Genomic DNA, 24,219 nt, shown 5'->3' on the forward strand with positions numbered 1-24,219 from the left:
CAGGCCACTTCCAGATCAAGGGCCTTTGACCCTGCATCTGAAGTGCATGGTGTGGGCAAGCCTCAATCCTACACAAAGAGGTACAGGCAACTAACGAATGTTGAGAGTGGGAGAAATAGTCTTCCTAGAAGAAGAGGACCCAGATTGGTTGCCTAACACCAAATGGTAATTGCTGAAAACTCACATAAAAGTAACATTATAAAGACTGATCAGGTTACATTTATGAATATATATGTATATTCATATTCATAAAATACAACCTCGTAACAGCAACTAATAAATAAGAAGGGCATTAATTTGAAAGAGAGCAAGGAGGAGTATATGGAAGACTTTGGAGGGAAGAAAATAAGGGAGAAAATTATGTAATTACATTATAATCTCAAAATAAAAATAAAATTTAAATATAATTCTCTTCATCTTTAAAACTTAGTATTATACTTTTGATATTAACCTAATTTATCTTTAGTTTTTCTCTTGTAATAAATTGGATGGATATATCATAATTTATTTTCCCATTCCCTGCTGAAGACATAAAATTTGTTTACAATTTTTCCCCATTACAGACAGTGCCAGAGTGTGCATTCAGTTCTCTGGGCACATACACAGGACTTTTCTGGTGTATAATCACATGTCCTTGGATATACACATTTTAAATGTCACCACCTTCAGCCAAATTGCTCTCCTCTGTGATTGTACTGATCCACAGTCCCATCAGCGGGGGCCGGGGGCTCAGCTTTATCACATATTTACCAACGGCTGATATTAACAAGTTTCTTAATGCCTATCAAATCATTGGTACAGAATGTTGGCCCATCGTCCTGATTTGTATTTCCATTATCTCTGGTGTGCATAATTATGTTTTCATGTGGCCTTTGACCCTTCTTCATTGCCTGATTCCATCCTTCAATGTTTACTTTGCATTGCTGCTTTCTGTACTTGTTAATGAGTCTAATCTGCACTGGTTTTCCATAATGTAAATACCTTTCCGAAGCCTGTAATTTTTCTGTCTTCACTATGGCTTATGCTGTTTTGTAATGGAGAACATTTTTAAATCAGTACAATTTTATCAATGGTTCCTATAAATTATTAATTTTTGAGAGAAAAGATGTTACATTTTTTCCCTCAGAAATGTAGTCTCCCTCCATATCCCATTTTAAAAGTAAATTCTCTGAGAATTTGATGCATTGTAGTGGAGTTGGAGTAGTACTTATATTTTCGGTATTTTGAGAAACCTCTGCATTGGTTTCCTAACAAATGTATAATTCCCGATGAACCACATGCAAATGTTCCCTTGTCTATTGTTTAGTTTTTAGCAAACTACCCAGATTGAAAGTCTTATGACATCTAAATATAAAATAATTTTCCCATTTTATTTTTGTTTATTTTTATTATCATATTGCATACTTGTATCAAATAGACTAAGTAGGCTTGCCTCTCTCTCTCTCTCTCTCTCTCTCTCTCTCTCTCTCTCTCTCTCTCTCTCTGTGTGTGTGTGTGTGTGTGTGTGTGTGTGTGTGTAAACCTGAGGTTTTCCATCTCAACTTTTAAGAGCATGTGCCACTGAATCTGGAGCTCACCTTGTTTAGGCAGGGTGGACTGTGAGATTCACATATTTCTTTTCCCCCAGTTTCAGGGCCACACATACTTCCATACCTAGCTACGATGTGGGTCCTTGGGTTCTGCCTGGAATCCTCATGCATGCACAGAAAACTCTATACTCATTGCCTTTCCCAAGCCTGTGGACTAATTAGGGAGCAGCCTTTTCCATGATTGTTAACTTGGCGAGAATTGAGCATGGGGACCTCTGAATTTGACTACCTGAGTTTATTCATCTGTTGAGACATTCATCGTTTTCTCTATTTGCTTGCAGGCTAAACTGCAGTCCCTTGTAATTTTCGTCTCCTGATGAATCACTAGTTACTTCTTATGATAAGTCGAGACCTACATGCCTCCTACAAATGGTTACTAATAAAGTTGGAATTTTACTGTGGACCGAACATTTTAGTAAATACCACATTGTGTCGCAATATGTTATATGATATTTACCAAGATGATATGGTACAGGTGATACTCTTTTCAGAAATTAAAAAAAACAAAACTTGAACCAATGGGTCTAAGAAACATACAGGGGTGTGTGTTAAGGTGATTTCAATTCAGTGACTCTGTGACTCTAACTTAAGTATATGTACTACTTGGTTTCTCTTTGTCCCTTATCAAAGTGTAGAGATCTTACTAGCAGTTCTCTAGCTACAGCAGCAGAGTGGCATTCATGCCAGCACTCTTTCCTGGTCAGTCTGTGAACTTGAGTGTTCTTTGCCTAACTCAGACAAGTCTGTTCATGCGTTACGCTTAGCTTGTGTTGGTTTAATTGTGTCTCATCTTTCTTTCTTTTTACACGTAATTAAATACACATCTCTCATTGTTGGCCATCTCTTTCCTGTGCTCTCCAATTCTTTATGCTCAGAATCCTTATGCTATAGTTGTTCTTATTAGGGATTATTCAGCACCCTTTACTTTCGCATCAGAAAATAAAAGATTGGTAAAGAGAAAGAATTTTTAAGAGAGAATGAAAATAAATTGTCGAGCTATTGTGCCCCCTGTGAGAAGCTGATGCTTGACTCTCTGATATGCATGAGGTCTTGGCTAGTGACTTTTGCACTGAGAGAACAAAAGACGGTGAACTTCCTCTGACGCGTCTTTGTCCTGGTCCTCTCTAACAGGCAATGTGTCTAATGTTGTCAGCGAGTTGTAGTTTCCTTGGCTGGACAGCTGGAAGACAGAACATAAAAGACGAGCTGTTTACCCACTGGCGAATGTTTTTCTGTTTCTGTAACTTATTTGCTGTCATCTCTCTGTTTTCCTTTGTGATAGTTAATTGAAATCACAGACTAATGAGTTCCGGCCTGTTGCTTCCTTTGGTTGAAGGCCTGCTGTTGCTGTCAGCCAGCATGTCCAAATGGAAAGAGCAAGTTCTGGAGAAACACCAAGCTTTATGGCAATCAAAGGTCACCAGAAGCTTGTTTATGTGATGCATTGATTACCTTTGAACAGATTCATTCGCCACTAAACTGACACTCCCCTCATCAATAACGATTTTTTTTTTTTGAGACAGGGTTTCTCTGTGTAGCCCTGGCTGTCCTGGAACTCACTCTGTAGACCAGGCTGGCCTCAAACTCAGAAATCCGCCTGCCTCTGCCTCCCAAGTGCTGGGATCAAAGGAGTGCTCAGTCACCACCACCCAAATAACGATTTTTATTTGACACCTTATGAACATTCTGAGAAACCCAATGCAGCCAATGAGTTTGGATTTCTCGTTAGGGTTCAGCCCTGTGATCACACCGGAACCTGCGTTCAGAAAGATTTAGATTATGTTTTTTTGTTTTAAACATATTCTCTTTCTTCCTTGGTCAGATACTATACAGTTATGAATTATCCTCAACTTCCAACTTGAAGTCCTTTCTATCACCTGCACATCAGGACAATTCTATTTGAGCTGTTTCACCCTTGACCAGCAAGGAGACCCAAGAGATTTAAAGAAGAGGATATGAATGTCAGTCCTGGGCAGGAATGGTTTTGTGCTTTATGACATGTGTTTACTCAGTAAGTTTGACACCGCAGGATTTCATTTTCTATTAAATTTGATAATATGACCAATCCCATCTGATTGCTGGGAGAATTTAATGGATATATAATAAACTTGCCCAGGAGAAGTAATGGTAACAACTATGATCTGGTTTTCCTTCTTGTTTCTGCTATGACAAGCACAAGTCAGGAACAGCACTTGTACAATTACAGTTTTGGCTTTTTCTAATCCAAGCATCCATCCTAAGGGCTGTTCACACACAGTTTCCTTATAGCCTCACACACTGGTTTTTGATACTTAGGCCAACCGGTAGACTTTCCTGGAGTTAACTGCATAAAATATTACCTTGTTTCATACGGGGGACTCTTCCAAAAAGTTACTTAATGGCATTTTTTTTAGAACTAAATCTTATTTTATAGATATCAAGGGAACTCATTATTAAAGTGAATAATGAGTTTTGCTTTTTGGGACTGCAGCTGGGAATTTGAGATGTGTTATTTGAGGATTTGTTAATTAAGTTTCAGCCCTTGATGTTGATCCCTAGCTAAACAAACAAGCAAGGAAGCAAGCAAGCAAACAAACAAACAAACACATTCATACAAACACACTCATACAAGCACTCATATATACCATTGTGTACTTTCAAACTCATACATACCATATACCATAGAACACACCACACACACACACACACACACACACACAAATTTATAGATACACATGCCACATACATAGTCATACCATACACACTAACACATATAGTCAAACACACACACACACACACACACACACACAAACACTTTCTCTCATAAACATATATACTCTCACAGAAAAAAAAATAACAGCAACAACAATAAAACAAAATAAATTGTATTTGTGGCAACTGAAAAACGCCTTGGTAGTTCTCATGCTCACATTCATCTGTACTGCTTCTTAGGGAGGAGCCCAATCCATACTCATGTACACAAAGTGCTCTGTACAACATTTTGATACAAGATCATCCACTGAAAATATCAAATTCAGGATCTGAATTCTTCATGTCTGTTGGATGTCGGTTTCTTTACTAAGTCTTCATATTGCTGGTAATGCTCTTCATGATGCTGGAGAAGAAAAGTAAAACATCTTAGTGAGCCATGAACTCTGGGAGCTGCAATTGTAATTGGTTTGACAAAATATTTCCACTGGTACAGTGGTGGTGCAATCATCATGGAAGTTATCAACCTCTTTGTGACTGATTTTAAATAAAACATCACTTAGTATGGCTGGACTTGCCATAGCATAGGGGAGAATCTACTTTTAGTATTTTGCTAAATGGATATAGCATTGAGCCAACTTCTACTGACATAATAATTTTACCCATAGATGAATTATTCTTCAACCTTCATCAGAGAGACTTTTGTGTATAATAGATGGTGATTAATGCCCACGACTGGCTACTGTGTAGAAAATATGAAACTGGAGAACTCTCATCCCTAAATGGAACATCTATGTATGTGTGTATGTATGTATGTATGTATGTATGTATGTATGTATGTATGTATGTATCTATCTATCTATCTATCTATCTATCTATCTATCTATCTATCTATCTATCTATCATCTCCCTCTTCCCAAGAATCAGGGATGATTGGAGAAGAGTGCTCAGGGAGAGTGTAAGAGCCAGAGATGGTGAATGATTCCAAGTTAATAACGTCTTCTAGACTAAGCAGGGATGCTGCTCCTGTAAGCTCACATCAGCTATGTTAACATGCACAAGACCCGTGTAAGCCCAAGCCAGATCAAATCTCAATGTAGAGAAGAAAGGTAAGTGTGAAGTTTCACTCTTAGTGGCCCCATCAACAATTGACAGTTGTTGTCTGCTGGGAGAAGAAAAATCAGTATTTTATAAGACTATAGCCCCTGGTATGTTAACAGTGCTTGTGTGAAAGGCCATGTATCCAACTATTTGGGCAGCACAATAAATTGATTGTGATATGCTTGCAACAAAACAAAACAAAACAAAATGAAGGGGTACACAATTTGATGGTAGATGAGCAGTCAAACAGTTGAGAGTTAGGGGAGGGGGTTGATTATAGTCAAATCAGATTGCATGAAATCTCAAAAACTCATAAAATTAAAAAATCTCTTTACTAATTGTGGTAAAAAATAGTCTTTCTTGAGAACAGAATACTCAGTTTAAAGAAGCAGTGAGAGCTAAGATTTGGGTAGCATTTACCTTTTAAAGAACTAAAATATATTTTTTTGCATTTTTACATTTTTATTCTTTAATCCTTTTTTCATGCATTTTTCTCGAGTGCTCATATTTCACTTTATGGAGAACATGGACCTTTGCTCTGTGGCTAGCTTCACTGACATTTTGAAGGAGCTTAATATTTTCCTCTTTTTGGTGGAAGATGAAACGTGGCTTGTAGCTAAAAGCCACAAAGCTGAGTATTTATTAAATACACTAATTTCTCTTTCATCTAACAGCCCAATGCTTCCAGCCATAATCTAATTTCCATTAAAATTTTCCACAGAGAAGGATGGGAGTTCCAAATCTAAAATGCTGAGGGAATCACTTAATGGCTCGTGGTAAGTTTCTATGACTTCATCCTAGATTTGATAATGAGTGTTTGGAGAAGACTCGTGGGCAGGCTCCAAGCCTCCCAAAATAACCCAGTGGGATTCACTTTGGTGTATATGGGGTGGAGAAGTTTTTGATGGTGTGTGTGTGTGTGTGTGTGTGTGTGCGTGCATGGAAGCATGCATGCAGGCATGCATGCATGTGTGCATGCATGTGTGACTTTATACAAGCCTGTGTGTGTGTGTGTGTGTGTGTGTGTGTGTGTGTGTGTGTGCGTGTGTGTACCTGCACATGAATGTGTACAAATGGAGCCCATCAGTCTATGTCAGTTGTTTTCCTTAGTCACTGTCTTCCTTGTCTACCTTATTTTTTGAGATAGGACAGATTACTGAATCCAATTTCAGAGCTATGTCCAGGAGGCCATGTAGCTTCAGGGAACTGCTTGCCTCCACCTCCCCATTTCTGAGATTATAGATTTATAAGTAACACTCAAGGTTTTAGGCAAGTGCTTGGGATCTGAACTTGGGTTTTAATGCCCTTATAGTAAACAATGTATCTATCAACCCATCTCTTAAGGCTTTTTAGATGACTTTAAATATTTTTTTGCTCTGTGTGTGTGTGTGTGTGTGTGTGTGTGTGCACGGAGCATGCATGTAGGTGTCTGCAGAGGAGATAGTCAATACTGTACAGTTGTGAGCTGCTGTGTTTGCTCTGGGATTTGAACCTAGGTCATCTTTAAGGGCACAAAGAATTCGTAGCCCCTAGACCATCTCTTTAGCTCTCTGCTCCTCATTTTAGGTGACGTTTAGTGAACTCTATTTCATTTCTTTGTGATAATTTGTTGTTATTAAGACTAATGCTTTGAGTCTCTTGTAACATTCTCTTATTTATGATGTAATAATACTCACTCTAGTCACATCCTGCAAACAAATGATATAATTTATAAGACAGCAGGGAAAAATAGTTGGAAAGGCTTAATATGTATTAATGAGTCTGTTCATCTATTCAAATTTAATTTAGTATGAATTTACTGTGATTTGTCAGTGGTGTTTGACAGTCAATTTAAACAAGGATTTGTCTGATGTTAAGTCATAATGTAGGAGGTGATAGCTAAGCAAATAATTGTGATATATTATAATGAGCACTGTGCCATCTGTCAGTAAATATGGGTGGCATTTGTATGAAAAAGAGAGGGAGAGAACTGATTGATTCACAGTTATCCAATTATTATGAAACTTATTATAATGCTAATTACGACTGCCAGCACATTCATTATAGTTGTCATAAGTATTATATTCAGTATAATAACCGTGGCATTTTTAATGATGACTTCGATGATAATAAAAGGAGGAATAAAATATGCATGTATTCACCATTATTCTCAAGACATTAAACAGAGTATATAAAGATGTTATCTTATTGAGTTACTCAAGGAGCTTCATGTGGCCAATACTATTATCACCATTGTCTAAAGGAAAAGTCTGATGGTAAAGAAATAAATACATATTCTACTGAAAGTGTTGACAGGACAGTGAAAGTTGGATGAGAAAATCAGTCTCTGGCAAATGCTTAAAGATCTAGCCTTCAACTCAGACACACAACTTTCCACATGCTACACTTTCATAGGAGAACATAATGAGACAACATGAGACTTCTGGGCCAGTAATGAGACCTTTGGGACATTTTAAAGCTAGTGGGCCAGTATTCTAGTTCCAATCACCATTCATTTTTTTAAATTAATTAATTTGTTTACATCCCAAATACTGCTCTTCCTCCTGGCCTCTCCTTCACCAAGTCCCTTTCCCCCCTCCCCTCCCTCTTCCCCTCTTCCCCCTCCCCTTCTTCTCTGAGTAGGTGGTACATCCACTGGGTATCCCTTCACCCTGACATATTAAGACTCTGTGAGATTATGAGCATTCTATCCCACTGAGACCAGAAAGAGCAGCCATGAAGACTGAGCTGCCTGTCTGCTACATATGTGTGGGTAGGGTAGAGGTGGGGTGGGGAGAGTCTCATTCCTGCCTATATGTGTTCTTTGGTTGGTGGTTCAGATTCTGAGAGCTCCCAGGGGTCTAAGGTTTTTTTTGTTTTTGTTTTTTTGTTTTTTGTTTTTTTTTTTTTTTTGACTCTGTTGGTTTTTCTGTGGAGGAGTTTCTATCTTACTGTGGGCTTTTGATCTTTCCCTCAACTGTTCCAGGTATCTGTTTCTCTTTCCCTACACTGCTGGATATAGCCACTCAGAGGACAGATATGCTAGCCCCTCCTATCTGCAAGCATAATGGAGTATCATTAGTTATGTCAGGGATTGGTGTTTGCCCATAGGATGGTTTTTGAGTTGAGTTGCTTATTGTTTATCATTCCTTCAGTCTTTCTCCATCCTTACATTTCTTTTAGATGGGACAAATTTTGGGTAAAAAAGTTAGTGAGTGGGTTGTCACCCCTCTCCTTCCATCAGGGATCCTTCCTGGTGACAGGTGGTGGTCCCTACTGATTAAGCATCTCCACTAAGGTCGCCTACATTGATTCCTAGGAACCTCCCCTTTTCAGGGTCTCTGGAACCATTTTTTTTAAGTACACTTAATCTTTGCACAACCAGCCTAGAAATGAGTTTTCAAATGCCACAAAAGTTACCCAGTTGATCTTTACCTGTAAAGAAGAACCATATGCCTGGAGCCATGAACTCCGCTGAAGCCTGTTCTTTATGAATAGAAAGAAAGAAGGCCAACATCCTTACAATTGTTTCTACTCTCCCTCTCTCTTCCATCTTTCATTTTTTTCCTCTCTTTCCCATCTTCTTTTCCTCTTTTCTCTGTTTCTTCTACTCTCTTCTTCCTGCCACTCCCTTCTCATTTCTTTTCCCTCCTTCCTTTTAATTAATTCTTATATTCATTTCTCTCTCTACCTTGAATTTTAATATTTATTTCCTTTTCAATTTAATATATTATCCTATTCTTATATTTTGATTTTCCAAATTCATGAATACTCAATAAAAAACAATGAATGAATCTCAGTCTCACATATTTAATCACAAAGATTAAATAGAAATATAACAAAGAACTATGAATAGAACCTCCCTGTTAAAAAGTGTTAGAAGAAAGAGGCCTGTATTTGAACAATATGTGAGGTGTTTTAGAAGAAAACTTATGGATAATAAATTCACTACCTGAGTAAAAATTATCTTCTATATGACACAAAAGTTATAACTCACATAAGAAAAGAAACTGATGTAACAGTGTCAGTATGTGTTTTTGACACCAGGTATTATTACAAAAATGGAAATGAAGCTACAGACACTAAGAAAATATTCTCAGTATATGTGGCTGACAAGATTTGTATCTAGAGAGCATAAGGCAGTTTCACAACGTAAAGATGAATAGTACACTGAAGTCATCAGGAAGAATTCACAGGTAATTTTAAAAATGACAGCAGACATCACAGGCATGCTTCAAAAACATGCTCAGCATAATTAGACTTCATCTGTGGTGTGGTGGAAAAGAACCAGGTAGAGAGGTCCAAGAAGAGATAAAATGAAATATATCACATAGATTTCTAGAGAACATTCTCAATGGCACAAAGGAAAGGGATGTGTAAGTTTGTGGAGGAGTTAGATCTTGAAAGGAGACAATGCTATGTCTGTGTCATCATATTAATGACATGACTGACCACTGAAGGGGGACATAGATGTAGTGACACACTTCAGAAGGAAAGAAAAGGAACAGAATCTAGAATATAATGTCTAGTTTTTGTTGAATTAAAGAACACTTCTAAACACCGAAGAGATGGCTTGGTGATTTTGCACACTTGATGGTCTTACAGAGGACCTCAGTTCAGTTCCTAGAACAAGCATCAGGTACCTTACAACCTCCAATAACTCTGTCTTCTGGAGCCCCTTCCTGGCCTCTGTGGGTACAAACATACTCACTCACAGACAGAATACATATAATTAATATAAATAAATAGATACATAAATATTCCTCACACTCTATCAAGAAAAGAGGAAGAAATAATGGGTAAGAATTAAAAGATGTCCATGAGTTTTATAAGTGGAAGTTGAAGGTGTTTTGAGCCAGGTCTTCCTCTATTTCCTAAAAGTCAAAGTCAAAGTCAAACTGAGACTAAGGGAGAATCGTAATTATGTGTTTGAGTGCAGAGATGACACTTTGACATCTGTGACCTTAGAAGAGAGGGAAATAATAAAGAAAAAAAGCATAATGGGACTCTTGGACATTGTTAGGGTCCCATTTAAATCTTGAAAACCATGAATTAAGAACTTTCCCAATCGGAGTGATTTTTGTTACTCTTCTGCAGCAAAGACCCAACAATCAGTGTGCAAGGTCGAGAAGGGCACAAGTGCAGTTCAGTATGATTTGCGGTTTCACACAGAACTCACAATGAGATAACTATAACACAAGAAATACAGGATCTGCAGAGACATCATCAGTGTGATGGTTCATGAAACCTTAGCTGGATAATGATGTGTGAGTAGGTTGTTTTGAGAGATGAGAAGGAAGTAGCAGAGACTGTAAACTAAAAGCTCCTAAAAGACCAATGAAATGGTTTATTGGAGTTAAGTGAATTGAGATAGAAAGAAATGGCCAAAGTATAGAGAGGGGAGAATAACAGGATATTAAAAGGGAAGACCAGAATGATGGAAGGATTACCCAGTGCTGAAGTCAGCAAAGCTTTTATACATACATACATACATACACACATACATGCAAACATAAACACACACATGTTTGATGGGCAAAAGGTAGTGTGCTGGTGTTTGTCATCTTGACACATGTAAAAGCCACCTCGAAAGAGAAAACATCAAATTATGGAATATCTCCATAAGATTATCCTGTAGGCAAGTCTGTGAGGCATTTTCTTCATGAATAATTGATGTGGAAGGGCCCATCTCACTGTGGATATCCCTGGGCAGGTGGTGCTGAGTTTTATTTTTTAAAAAGCAAGCTGAGCAAGGCACAGGGAGCAAGTCAGTAAGAAACACTCTTTCATAATCCCCATGACTGTGACTTAAGTTCCTCCCTCCATGATCCTGTTTTGGGTTCCTGCCCCAACTTCCTCCCATAATGGACTGTAAAGTGAAGTAAAAAATTTCCACCCAAGTTAATTTGTCTAGTGTTTTATCACAGAAATAGAAAGGACAGTAGAATTGACGGATTATCTTTAAATAATGATCAAGTGTTATCAGAATCAAAGGTCTTTAGATGACCATCAGTGCTAACAAGAAACACAGAAAGTCCTATTTCTAGAATCCATAGGTAAATATCTGGAATAAGTGGAAACTCTCTGATGACTAAGGAAATCTAATCAGATATCATTGTTATACGCAAGGAGGACTCACATTCTAATCCTTCAGTAACACGAAAAATAGGAAAAAAAAAAACAAAAACAAAAACCTTTATCACATGAGTGAGTTGAGTCCTGACCTCAGTGGTTGAGTGAGGTCCATGGACTAATTCTTGCTCAGTGATGCAGCATTAATAGATAATTAATACGTAATGAGAAAACTTTCACGTGGAAGCCTGGTTACAGGGATGGTTGGGGAACTCCTAGCACCCTCTACCAACATCGGTGAACATGTCTCAACCTGAGCAAACAGTGACGTAGTTAAAAGTCCCAGAGTCACACTATGAGCTGAACTAAGTTTCTGCTCAACACACTTGCAGGCTCTTCTCCAAATGGTGGTTTCTTCAAGGGAAAAGTTAGTTCTACTATCTTCAGTGTCATTCTAAAATGTCAACAAAGTTTGTACTAAGGTTTATGCTCATCAAACAGCACAATGTAGCTTTGAAGTAAATATATACTGCAGAATAACATTTTCATTACCACTGTAGGAATAGATGATGCTGGACTTCTTAGAGAAAGCACTGTGTTTAATGAGATAGTCTTTCAGCTAATCTGGATGCAAGGAAAGGTGAAATATGATCGCTTGCTAAATGGAAAAGGTGAACTCATGCAGTGAATAAGACCTTTATTTCTTAGGATGAATCTTTAAACAATGTAAAATGTCAAAGAGCCCTCGCAACAGAGTCTTTCTGTTATTCTTCAGTTAGTCTCCATATATACAATGATTTCTCTTTTCCATTGTTGACAAGAGTGACGTGTTGTGCTTGGGAAGGAGAGTCTGGGGAGAACACTGTAACCCCTTTTTGCCTTCAGAGTGCCCCATTCCTGATTGCTTCAGTCTGCTCTGTTCTGATGAGAGTTCTGCGTTCTTACAGCTGGCCGCACTGGGCAGATGTACAGGCGACTCCCTGGTTTCCAAGCAGGAAACAAAGACTCTGTGCATTCGGAAACTTTCCTCAATGTTTGGCTCTGATGAGGAGGCTCTTCCTCTGCAGCATCAGAGGCTTCGTGTAACTGAGATGTATTTTATCATTCCTCCAGACACCTTTCTCTTTCCCAAAGGCTTGCTTGGTGGCCATAGTTCTTTAGCTGGAAGTATGGAAGTTAGATTAGGGCCCATTAAAACACAGTTGCTTTGCTGAACCCAACTTAACCCCTGCATATAACTATCCAAAGTCTGATCAATTCTCTTTAGGATCCTTCTACCCAGAGGCTACTTCTGCTCTTCTGAAAATGATTTTTTGATTCTTTCACTTTTCTTTAAATTCTTATAGTTTTATACTTACCATTTGTTGCTTATAACCTTTACCATTTTTCGGAACCTCAAAGCTTTGGCCTAAATATTTTTATAAGTAACTAGATTATTTGACTTTGTTTTGAGTTAGGAGGAGGAACATGTCAGTATACCTAGCTTTTCATCTTTTTATCTGTCTTATGAGTATGTAGAAGCACTAGCAGGAAAGACACTCGAACTAGACTGCCAGGGACTGAGTAAAAGGACTATCAGTATATTTGTGATCTTAATGAAGTTGTTTAATTTATTTGTGCAATGGCTCTCCTCTAGGATGTGGGCTAAACTCACTTGATAGAGCTGTTGTATGGATTAAAATAGTTCATGAACATAAAATGTTTAAAGTAGTACCTAGTGTGTCCTAAGCTATAGGCATAGGCATCCTTGATATTTATTTAATGATGTTCCTACCATGAGAACGTCTTCTGAGAGACGAGTGGAACTGAATAAAAATGTCCTAAGGCAGCTGAGATCTTCCAGAAGTGGATGAAGAAAAATGTCAGCTATATCCATGGACGACTCTGAGCTTTCTGTGTTTTAGAAATGTGATTTATGATGGTTGCATCTTAAATTGGACAAAGGAGGACTGAGTATAAGGTGAAACCATCAAGACAGAAAGCAACTAAGTCTGGGTGCTATAAAAATGTAGCAAGGTGGCTATGAAATACTTCTGGACTGGCAATTCTTATTTCTACAGATGTTTGCATGGTGGCAACAGAAATTTCACCTTTTAGTTCTCATTTTCCATTGTTGCATAAAATCTATATTTCATGCATGAAAGTGTGAAATATTTATAGACTTAAAGAAAAAGTTCTCTGATTTTGTTCTTTAGGAACTAGAACATATGTAGAAACAAGATATTAAGAGTCAAGAACCATTGGAAATTTGCAGAGTGCCAGGTCAGGATGCACTGATGGGTGACGTGTGAAGCTAATTCTTCCGCGATCTCAAATGCCAGGGAGACTCAGACTAATACCTCAAGCAATATCTATGATCTATATTAATAACCAATATTTATAATCAAGTAGTTGTATAGACCTCATTGACCAGAGGTCTGAGAGTCCAGGCCTGTCACCATTTTCTTCTGCTATGTTGGGCAGTGACAAGGCAGTCTCCTTACATTATATTATGGTGAGGTAGGTAGTATGGAAGTTAACACAGGCTCTATCTGTGTTGTTATTTTGTATTTTTCCAGATGCATTGGAATTTAGATTCTATGCTGGGAGAGACTGATATATGACCACACATAAAGAATGAGAAATGAATGGATTGCACTGCCCTTTGTGTGTGTGTATGTATATGTCTCATCATATGTTCATATATATATATATATATATATATATATATATATATATATATATATATATATGGGTGTGTGTGTGTGTGAGAGAGAGAGAGAGAGAGAGAGAGAGAGAGAGAGAGAGAGAGAGAGAGGAGGGAGAGGGGGAGATGGAGAGAGGGAGAGAGGGAGAGAGGGAGAGAGAGAAAACGCATGCAGATGTGTAAGCCTATGTGAGGTTAGATTACAACATCAGATTCCTTAGCTGTCATCTACCTTTTTATAAGACTGGGTTTTTACTGGTTTGTACATCAGCAAGAACCAAGGCTGGCTAGCAGGCTCCAGAGAACTGTTTGTCTTTGCTTTCCAAATACCACAATTATAAGCATACCACAGCAACTTTGTTGTTAAAATTTTTTGATTAGTTCAAACTTGTATACACGATATTTTGATTATATCTCCCCTTCATTTTATCCTTCTGCTTCTCCTGGATTATTTCTCTCCTCACAAAACTTCATATCCTTCTTCTTCTTCTTCTTCTTCTTCTTCTTCTTCTTCTTCTTCTTCTTCTTCTTCTTCTTCTTCTTCTTCTTCTTCTTCTTCTTCTTCTATTGTTTTCAGGATGTCCTGAAATATGGGTCTGCTCATATGTGCATGGGTGTAGAGCCATCTACTGGAGCATGGGCAACCTACCAAAAGCCACACCCCTAAAGAAAGCTGGTTCCCTCCTCCTCAGCTGCCCATCAACTGCCAATAGCTTCTCATCAAGGGATAGAACCCTTGAGTCCTTCTTTCATCTTGGCTACAATATTCCCTAAATTAGTTTTATGTAGGAAACCACAGACATGTCATGTCTAGAAGGCACTATTAAACAGTGCTCTTCCTCATCCTCTGCCTCTTACAACATTCTGTCCTCTTTTTCAGGATGTTCCCTCAGACTAATGGAGAGGGCATGTGGCGTAGATATCCTATATAAGGCTATGTAATCCACAGTCTCTTGTTCTCTGTACTTTAAGAGGCTGGGAGTGCCAGTGTTAACCTCTATCTGGTACAAAAAGAAGCTTCTCTTTTGAAAGGTAAGAGGTGTGCTAACGCCTGGTATAAAGAGAATTGTTTAAAAGATATTTGATACTATTTCCAGTTTCCAAAATAATATCAGTAGGTTTTACTCCATGGCCTATGACCTCTTGGTCACTTTTTTTTTTTTTTTTTTGGCCAGGTTAACAGTATCAGTCAAGCAGTTCCCCTCTATGGAGTGGGTCTTTGACTAAACAGGAAAGGTCTCGGTTATACCATCGCCTATATTGCCACTCCTGAATGAATGGCCTATCTTGCCAGGCTGGTCACTTTAATACCTCTCAAGATTTACAGCTGGACAAGACTGTTAATGGTTTCTGTCTCCTACAGTTTGCATAATACCTTTTGGCACTATGAAAGGTAGCAGAGAGGAAGCTCTGGGGATCAAATGGTTTCTGGAGTTTGCAAGGCATGTACTGTACCAACTTACCAGTTCTTCCCTAAAATTTGTGTGTGCGTGTGTGTGTGTGTGTGTGTGTGTGTGTGTGTGTGTGTATGTATGTGTAGTGTGACAAATCCATGAGGAAGGTCACATTGCTATCCGTTGTTATCCTGAAGAGGGAAATTATGAAGTGAGGATATTCACTGTTTTTTATTTTAATTGGATATTTTCTTTATTTACATTTCAAATCTTATCCCCTTTTCTGGTTTCTTCCCCTCCCAAAATCCCCCATCCCATCCTCCCTCCACTGCTTCTTTGAGGGTGTTCCTCCACCCACCTACCCACTCCCACTTCCTACCCCTGAATTCATCTATACAGGGGCTTCTATGGAGCCTTCATAGGACCAAGTACCTTTCTTCCTATTGATGCCTGACAAGCGATCCTCTGCTACATATGCAGCTGGAGCCATGTGTACTCCTTGGTTGGTTGCTTAGTCCCTGGGAGCTCTGGGGGTTCTGGTTGGTTGATATTGCTGTTCTACATATGGGGTTGCAAACCCCTTCAACTCCTTCAGTGCTCTCTCTAACTCTTCTATTGGGGACCCTGTGCTCAGTCCAATGGTTGAAAAGAGCTTTACAGGAAAATTTGAGAGTGACAGTGAGGAACCATTTTTGTAGAAACATATCAACAGAATTGGGTGTTATTTATTCTCTTGGTAATCCTTTCCAGAAAAATTTTTATTTTTTATAATTATTAAATACAGAAAGAAAAGATTATCTGCCAAGTGAGTTAGGCTACTACAGTCATGCTAACTCCTGCATGTGGTTTACAATGAATCTTTATGCTCCTTGTGTGGAAAAAATTGCTTCATTTATTGAGTCTGCCAAATTCTTACAAAAACAGTAAAAGGTGAAAACTCGGGAGAGGTGAAAAAAAAAGAGAGAAAAGAAAATAAGAAAAATATTCTCTTTGTAGGCATTTTCTGTTGACATCACAATGTTCCTCTCCAAAACAGGTTTAAAAGCAGCAATGGTTCATGGTCAGAAGGAATCTGAGCTGGTCTGGAGTAAGCTGGTTCTGGTCTGGGGAGATTACATCACCGCAGAGCTTTCCATGGGCCAGTGCAAGCAGGGCCTGCTGGCTTACTGATCATTGTCTTTTGAAAGAAATTCCATATAACAAGGAGAGAAGCTCCTTCAAAATTGTCTGCCTTTGGGCCCCCACCCTGCCCATGTTGGTAAAGGTAGGAAGGAAAGGTCACTTTCCCTAATCTGTGAGCAGAGAATAGGCAGCAACTGGGACCCTTGATGGAAAAACCTTCTGGACGTTGTAGATGAAGTTCTATTTCCTTCCTCCTGAGGCTGAAATGGGGGAATCTTGGAAAGCCTCAGTCAGGACTGACCTGGATAAAGGGTTTTTGTAAAGGGAAGGCCATTTATCAATGGCAAGATCATTTTAGGAAACGATTTAACTGCAACCCCTCAGTTTCTTTTAGCAACTTTACATCAAAAGCTACATTCCTGCCAACAATTTACACACATGCATACTTGTGCTGAGCTGGTGGGTTGTTTTTCTTGGGTGGGGGTGGACGTTCTCTAGATTCCCTTATGTTTCATTATTATTATTATTATTCTGCATTTGAGGAACTAGAGAGGAGGAAAGGGAAAAACTTAAAAAGAGAAAACGTTTTCATGGATTTAAGCCGACGTTCCAAAGAGCATGCTGATGAAATAAAGCAGTCCAAGTGCAAACACATTGAGTTTGGAAAGGAAAATTCCCTCCCCCCAGTGGCATTTGTAGCTTCCCTTCTGAGTTACCTCCCACTTCCTGGAGCCACGTTTACTTTGCTGAGCAGACTAAATCATCTCATTTGTCAGCTTCTCCTTGCCACCACCAGAACTCCATCAAGGAACCCTCCCAAGGCAAAGGGAATTCACTGGAGCTTCAGGCTGCCTGAATCACCATCTGAGGGTCACGTGCCCACAGACTGAGGTTCTCTGCCCCTAATTCTGGCCTCCTTGAGCTCAGGAGAAAGCACTTATCTTTCCATCCATAAACACAGGTCAGAAGGATTTGATAACACAAATAGTGTTTTACTGAACAGTCCTTGTGTGTGGCAAGCTTTACATCCATTAATTTATGAATTCTTCATAACCACATGATAGAGACCACTAATATTCTCCTGGAATTAGTGGTCCAGGAGAGGCTCCTGAGATTCAGACAAAAAGCAATTTGATTAAGGTTATGAAATCATATAGAGCTTCAAAAGCAGGTGGTCTGACCTGACTCTTAAATTTGGCTCTTAACACTCAGCGCTCTCTTTTTGGACCTGCTGAGAATTATTACTTCTTTTCATTGAATGTCCCCCCTCTCAGTGCTGGAGGGTTTGCTCCAAGATGAGAACATGGTGGCCCATTGACTGAGTAGAGGGTTCTGGGCTCAAAAAGAGCTGAAACGTCAGAAAGTGGAAAGCATACAGATAAACTCTTCAGGAAAGAGGGGCAGTGTGATCCCAGTCTAGATATACTGCAAAGGAAAGGAGCAGATCTAAAAAAGGCATAGACGATAGTTGACTAAATACTGAAGGAAAAAAATAGATGTTTATCTAAGGTGTTTAACACAGAGACTAGCAGGGGCTTAAGCCTAAATGCTGTGAAGACAAGAAAAAAGAGCCTAGAACCAACCAGTGTATCAGTAGAAAACGGAAGGGACTGATTCTTTTCCACTACCAATCAATATCTAATTCACCATGTTTTTTAGACATTAGGTAAATGTTATTTGGATTACAGTTTTCTGGGTCAGAAGAATAAACTTGTGGTTGAGCCATTTTTTTTCTGAATATATGAGACACAGAACTCTGAAAACCGGGAGGAACACAACACACAAAGCCAAAGAAAACAAGGATTTCCCAGGGCAGTTACTTGCCCGCCCTCAGATCACCACATTAGATGGAGATGTGAACACATTTTTATTGAATTATGTTATATATATATATATGTGTGTGTATATATATATATATATATATATATATATATATATATATATTATTCCATTACCTAGTTTACCTTGAGTAATTCTCAGAGGTCAGAGGGAAGAAAATGACCACTTAGTCACAGAGACCCTCATTCACTGGATTATCTGTAAGAAGGCTGACAATCATTATATTTTTCAGTAAGAAAGTAGCTTCTACCTGTGACTCAGAAGCAGACACATAGATTGGAGATGAGTCTGGCAGAAATGGAGACAGGGGATGCACAGGTAATAGACTCTAATGCTACTCTGTAGGTTGTGCCCAACTTCCTTACTCCAATTTGAAACATTTTTGATTCTGTATATAGGAAGGACCCATGGAAAACTCAACCCATAAAATGGCATGAGTAAATCCAAGGATTCATCACTGCCAATTATTTAATGCCAATCATTGTTTCATATTAGCACACACCCATCTGAATGGCTTAAAACTTACCCTAAACAAGCAAGCAGATATTTTTTCTCCACAGAACAGTCAATGCAAAGGAGAGGGAGGCTGAACCAATGTCTCTGAGAACTGTAGCAACTGTGAAGAAGAACTGAGGCTCGAATTCAGTCCTCTTGACTACTGAGATGTAATTTTCATATCACTGACTGGGGCAACTCTTGGTTGTATTAAACAATTGGCCTCATGGAGAATCACTTTTGCCTCTGTTGTTCACATATCTTCTGCTTGGTATAGGTAGGGGTAAGTAATGCCTTCTCTCACTATAGGTTTAATGATATTTAGAACAATTTGGTCCTCAGATATGCTGAGCAAACTTTGTGTTTCACAGATAAAACATTCCAGGCTTAAGAGAAAATAAAGAAAAGACTAGTCTAGGCATTCCCTTGGGGAAGAAATGTAACCAAGTCAAAACTCCTTGTAAACATATGATGAATTCCAGAATAAATCAGCTATGGCTGGCAAAATCTTTATCTTTGGGATATTCTTAGCAGCATGTGCTTTATCAGTATAGGATTACGTACAATAAATAAGTCTGGAATCTAAGGAGTCTTGAGTTGAGTCCAATAATCTCTGTAATTACTGGAATGTACACTGAATATATTTATGATCAAAGTAACCGCCTTTGTTCTAGATTAGTCAAAGTTATACCTTCAATAAATGACTTAAAGAATAGCATTGACTACCAAGAACCATTCCCTACTCTTTTTTTTTTTTTTGCCTTACAGAAACTTTTAACTATAGAATGATTGGTAGAACTTGATATTTTGTAAGATATTTGATTCTTTTCCATCTATTTTAAAAACCCAATCTCTATGTTGTCTCCAAAGGATATAATTTTATCCAAGATTGTGCAATTTTTTTCAGCACTGTAAACTCTAATATAAAATTCATTGCCTTCTATATTCCAAACTAGGTTTGAAGTCTCCTCTATGAATTCTTCTTCGACTTCTATATCATTTTAGGTATCAAAGAATTATAAGGAGGATGCTGCTGCTACTGGCAGAGATGGCAGTGCTGTTGACCACACAGTGATAGAAACAGCAACTGCCCTTTGTTTCTTACAATATTCCAAATGTGATGGCACACAGTATGTAAAAGCAATGTGAACAAGATAGATGGATAGAATGTTATATTTCACACAAGATAGTGGTACATGCATAACCAAACAGAACAGTACTATTCCAGCAGAAGAAAGTGGGTGAGCTGAGCAAGTGGCATTTGCTCAGGGAAGCTTGGAATTTTTTTTGTAAGCCAGAATAGAGTTTGAATTTCAGGTCAAGTGAGTTGGCTAGAGCAGAAGAGAAAAACTATGGATAACACATATCTTAATGGGTCCCTCTACCTGCCAAATGCAGTATGTATTATAAGGTATATAAATGGTAATACGGACATCAGTTAGGCTGAAACTATAATGAATCATAAAAAGGGCTAATGGTGGCCTAGTTTAGAGGGAGATCAATGAAACGGAGATAACTTGGCAGATGGAGAGATTCACTTTGATTTCTTATTATATGTAGCATGGACCTGTGCTCTCAAAATGGTGACCTTATGGGATGTTGTTGTTAGTGTTTTAGAAAATGTTTGCTAAAAATTTCTCAGCTTAAAGAAGGATATGAAAAGAGGCAAGTGTTTGAACTCACTGTGACGCATGACTTCTAAACAGTTGTCAATAAGATCCTTTAGAATCAGTCTATTATTTTTAAGGCATTTTATTAGGTATTTTTTCATTTACATTTCAAATGCTATCCCCAAAGCCCCCTATACCCTCCCCCTGCCCTGCTCCCCAACCCACCCACTCCTGCTTCCTGGCCCTGGCGTTCCCCTTAGCATATAATCTTAGCAAGACCAAGGGCCTTTCCTCCCATTGAGGGCTGACTAGGCCATCCTCTGCTACATATGCAGCTAGAGATTCGAGCTCTAGGGGGTACTGGTTAGTTCATATCATTGTTCCTCCTTTAGGGTTGCAGACCCCTTAAGCTCCTTGAGTACTTTCTCTAGCTCCTTCGTTAGGGGCCCTGTGTTACATCCAATAGATGACTGTGAGCATCCAATTCTGTATTTGCCAGGCATTGGCATAGCCTCACAAGAGAGAGCTATGTCAGAGTCCTGTCAGCAAAATCTTTCTGTCATATGCAATAGTTTCTGGGTTCGTGGTTGTATATGGTATGGATCCCCAGGTGGAGCAGTCTCTGGATGGTCTTTCATTCCATCTCAGCTCTGAACTTTGTCTTTGTAATTCCTTCCATGGGTATTTTGTTCCCCATTCTAAGAAGGAGTGAAGTATTCACACTTTGGTCTTCCTTCTTCTTGAGTTTCATGTGGTTTGCAAATTGCATCTTCGATATTTCTAAGTTTCTGGGCTAAAATCTGCTTATCAGAATCAGTTTATTATTTAAGGGTAGGGCTTACACTGGGTGGATGTGAGTATTTGGTAGGAGATTCTTGTAGCATCCCTTACTCAAATGACTTGCCTTTGGTACAGTGAAAGCTGGGTACCAAATCTTATATATTCTTCTCCAGAAAAATGAATCTGTTTTAAAGTCCAGAGATAATTAGACAAAAGTGTCCCAGCTGCAGTGAGCAGAAGAGAAGGGCTATGACGGGCAGATTCTTGGCACAGTTTTTCAGGATACACAAAGGTTTGTCCAGTGACCAGGAGAGCAGGGGTCATAGAGGAACATGGGGTAGGAATTAATTGACTGATGGGGAGGAGGGCAAGGAGGAGGAGAGGAAAGGGAGATTTGGGTCTGGGACAGTGCCCAGGATGCCTTTGTAGATGACTTCCCTAACAACGCTTTCTCTGGGAAGTCAAGGACTGACTGAAGCTTAATTCAGATTCTCTGACTGTGCCTTAAGGAGACAGACTAAGAAATGATCTGATGAAATGCACAGGAAGAAAAACTTGGCAAGGGCAAAGTGGCAAATGAGCTAAGAATATGGGGGGAGACCCTGCCAAGATCCCCTTCCCCAGGACCACCCTTGATGTATCCGGAGAAATCAATCAATTGGGCAGGACTGGATGGCTCCCACAGAAGAGCCATGGGGGAACCACTGTGAGGGTTGGGGGGTCTTCCATTTACAGACAGGATATGGGCCTCATCAGAGCATTAAGATGGGTCAATGAAGGCTTGGAGTTGATGCTCAATGTCTCTCAATAGCCTGTGGGGTGACTTGACAGTGCCAAGTGCTATGCTCATTCCTGGATGGTGCCCAGGAAATCACAGCCCTGCCTCCTACTTTGTCTGAAGGCCCTGAAGCAGGAAATGTGACGTGATTTCAATGTCTCACTAAACCAAGGAAATTCAGAATCTTACAAAGTCCTCAAAAATCATTAAGTCCACAAACCCTTCCTCATTCTTGCTCTTAAGCAACTTTCAGTCTCTATGCTTCCCTTTCCTTCTCACAGAGTGGGGCATCTTTACCTGAATGTACTCCTTCTTGTGTGCAGGCAAGCATATCTTCATCACTTCATCCTATGAGTTATACGTGAGGTCATCTGCCAGATATGTTACAATTATATGTTGGAAATAATCTGACACATATAAATTCTTTGCTTATATGTTAATTATTTTAATCCATTTTATTAACACATTTTAAAATAAAGTTTTATTTTTAAAAAACAAAATCAAGAGTGCTTTGACCTATTATGTGTCCATACCTCAGGCTGTGTCTGTGAAGTAGGTTTCACTCTCCCCAACTAAATGAGATGGAGGCATGCCTGAAGCTACACAGCAGGTTTTAAGAAAAAGGAGAACCTGGAATCTCCAGATGGCCAGCTCCCTCACCCCTGAACACACTGCCTTCATCTTCTTTTTTCAATATTCTTCCATTGCCTCTGCGTAAAATGAGGCAAACAGGATACCCTGTTCCCTGTGGCTTCCAGAACATGGGCATAGTCTCTGATATTCTTTTTGTTTAATTTATCTGAGAAGATCACTCATCAGGGAAAAATTTCTTTCTTTTTTTTTTTTTTCTATTTAACATTTTTAAAAAGTAGATATTTTCTTTATTTGCATTTGAAATGTAAATAAAGAAACCATTCCTGGTTTCCCTTCCAAAAACCCCCATCCCCCCTCCAATTCTGCTTACCAACCCACCCACTCCTGCTTCTTGGTCTTGGCATTCCCCTACACTGGGGAGCCTTCACAGGACCAAGGGCCTCTCCTCCCATTGATGACAGACATGGCCATCCTCTGCTACATATGCTGCTGGAGCCATGGGTCCCTCCATGTGTACTCTTTGGTTGGTGGTTTAGTCCCTGGGAGCTCTGGGGGTACTGGTTGTTTCATATATTTGTTCCTCCTATGGGGCTACAAGCCCTTTCAGCTCCTTGGGTCCTTTCCCTAGCTCCTTCATTGGGGACCCTCCAAACTCAATGGTTGTTCTCTACCACTTTGTACTTTCTTATTCTCAGCTTCTCCACAAACACTAATACTAAAGAAAATGTCCTGTTTCATGGTACTGACTATTTCTTTATCTCTTTACTCTACTCTAGTGATCCAGATCTAGATAGAAAATTTCTGTTTTTGCTTCATGCTTCTGTAATCTACCTTTGCTTTTCAAGTGAGTTGAATAGGAAATCTCTGGTTCCACGTAGCATTTCTATCAGCTAATTTACATAGCACCTATTGCTCTCAGCTTCATGCCCTTTCACCTGCCTGTCTGCTTCCTCTGGCCCCAGTGCCTTGCATAGAAAGGAACTTTCTATCTACACTATCTAAACAGAATCAGCCCCACAATAAAATATGCTCAGGAAATATTCAAGTCCTTACTTCAAATGGCAAGCTACATAGACATAGTCATTTGCCTTAACAACTAGTTTATAAGTAACCATTTTCTTACCTCCAGAAGATGCTTCATTGGAGTTTTCTATGGTCTTATATGGAATGATGTGTATAGATTTTAGAATGTAGAATGAGATTACAATTTTTGAGACCTGGGTACCCTAGGTAACTACCAACTACAAGTCACAGATTATTCCTACATATTTTTCTCTTTGCACTCTTCTGAACACGTTTGCCAAAGCCATGGATGCCAGTTTTAAACAATAATATGAAAGTAAGCTACCACTTTCAATAATAAAACCTAGATTGCCATAAAGGTTGTAGCCAACAGGCAAGATCATGACCATTGATACGCATGAGAGTGTTGCTCTTCTGAGGATAAAAGGCCACCTTGTATCCAAAGCTACCTTTAGGTAGTGATGTATCA

General features: G+C 39.0%; 2 long non-coding RNA genes across 4 annotated transcripts in view; one reads left to right on the top strand and one right to left on the bottom strand.

The window, feature by feature from the left end:
* Gm31115 overlaps positions 1-24,219 on the top strand; it is a 131,839-nt gene that overhangs the window by 98,421 nt on the left and 9,199 nt on the right. Inside the window, exon 1 of one of the 3 annotated variants that reach the window (XR_390648.3) lies at positions 4,623-6,154. The exons of the other annotated variants lie outside the window; for them this stretch is intronic. This is a non-coding gene — a long non-coding RNA (predicted gene, 31115). Of the gene's footprint in view, positions 1-4,622; positions 6,155-24,219 lie in introns of those variants that run through there. 3 annotated transcript variants of the gene reach the window in all.
* Gm11217 (predicted gene 11217) lies at positions 1,353-23,903 on the bottom strand. Its single transcript, NR_151546.1, has 4 exons — positions 23,851-23,903; positions 22,431-22,504; positions 4,499-4,683; positions 1,353-2,769 (listed from the first exon to the last, which is right to left on the bottom strand). It is a non-coding gene; the product is annotated as a predicted gene 11217 (long non-coding RNA).

This window comes from Mus musculus, chromosome 4 (assembly GCF_000001635.26).
Source record: "Mus musculus strain C57BL/6J chromosome 4, GRCm38.p6 C57BL/6J".
Classification (NCBI taxonomy): domain Eukaryota; kingdom Metazoa; phylum Chordata; class Mammalia; order Rodentia; family Muridae; genus Mus; species Mus musculus.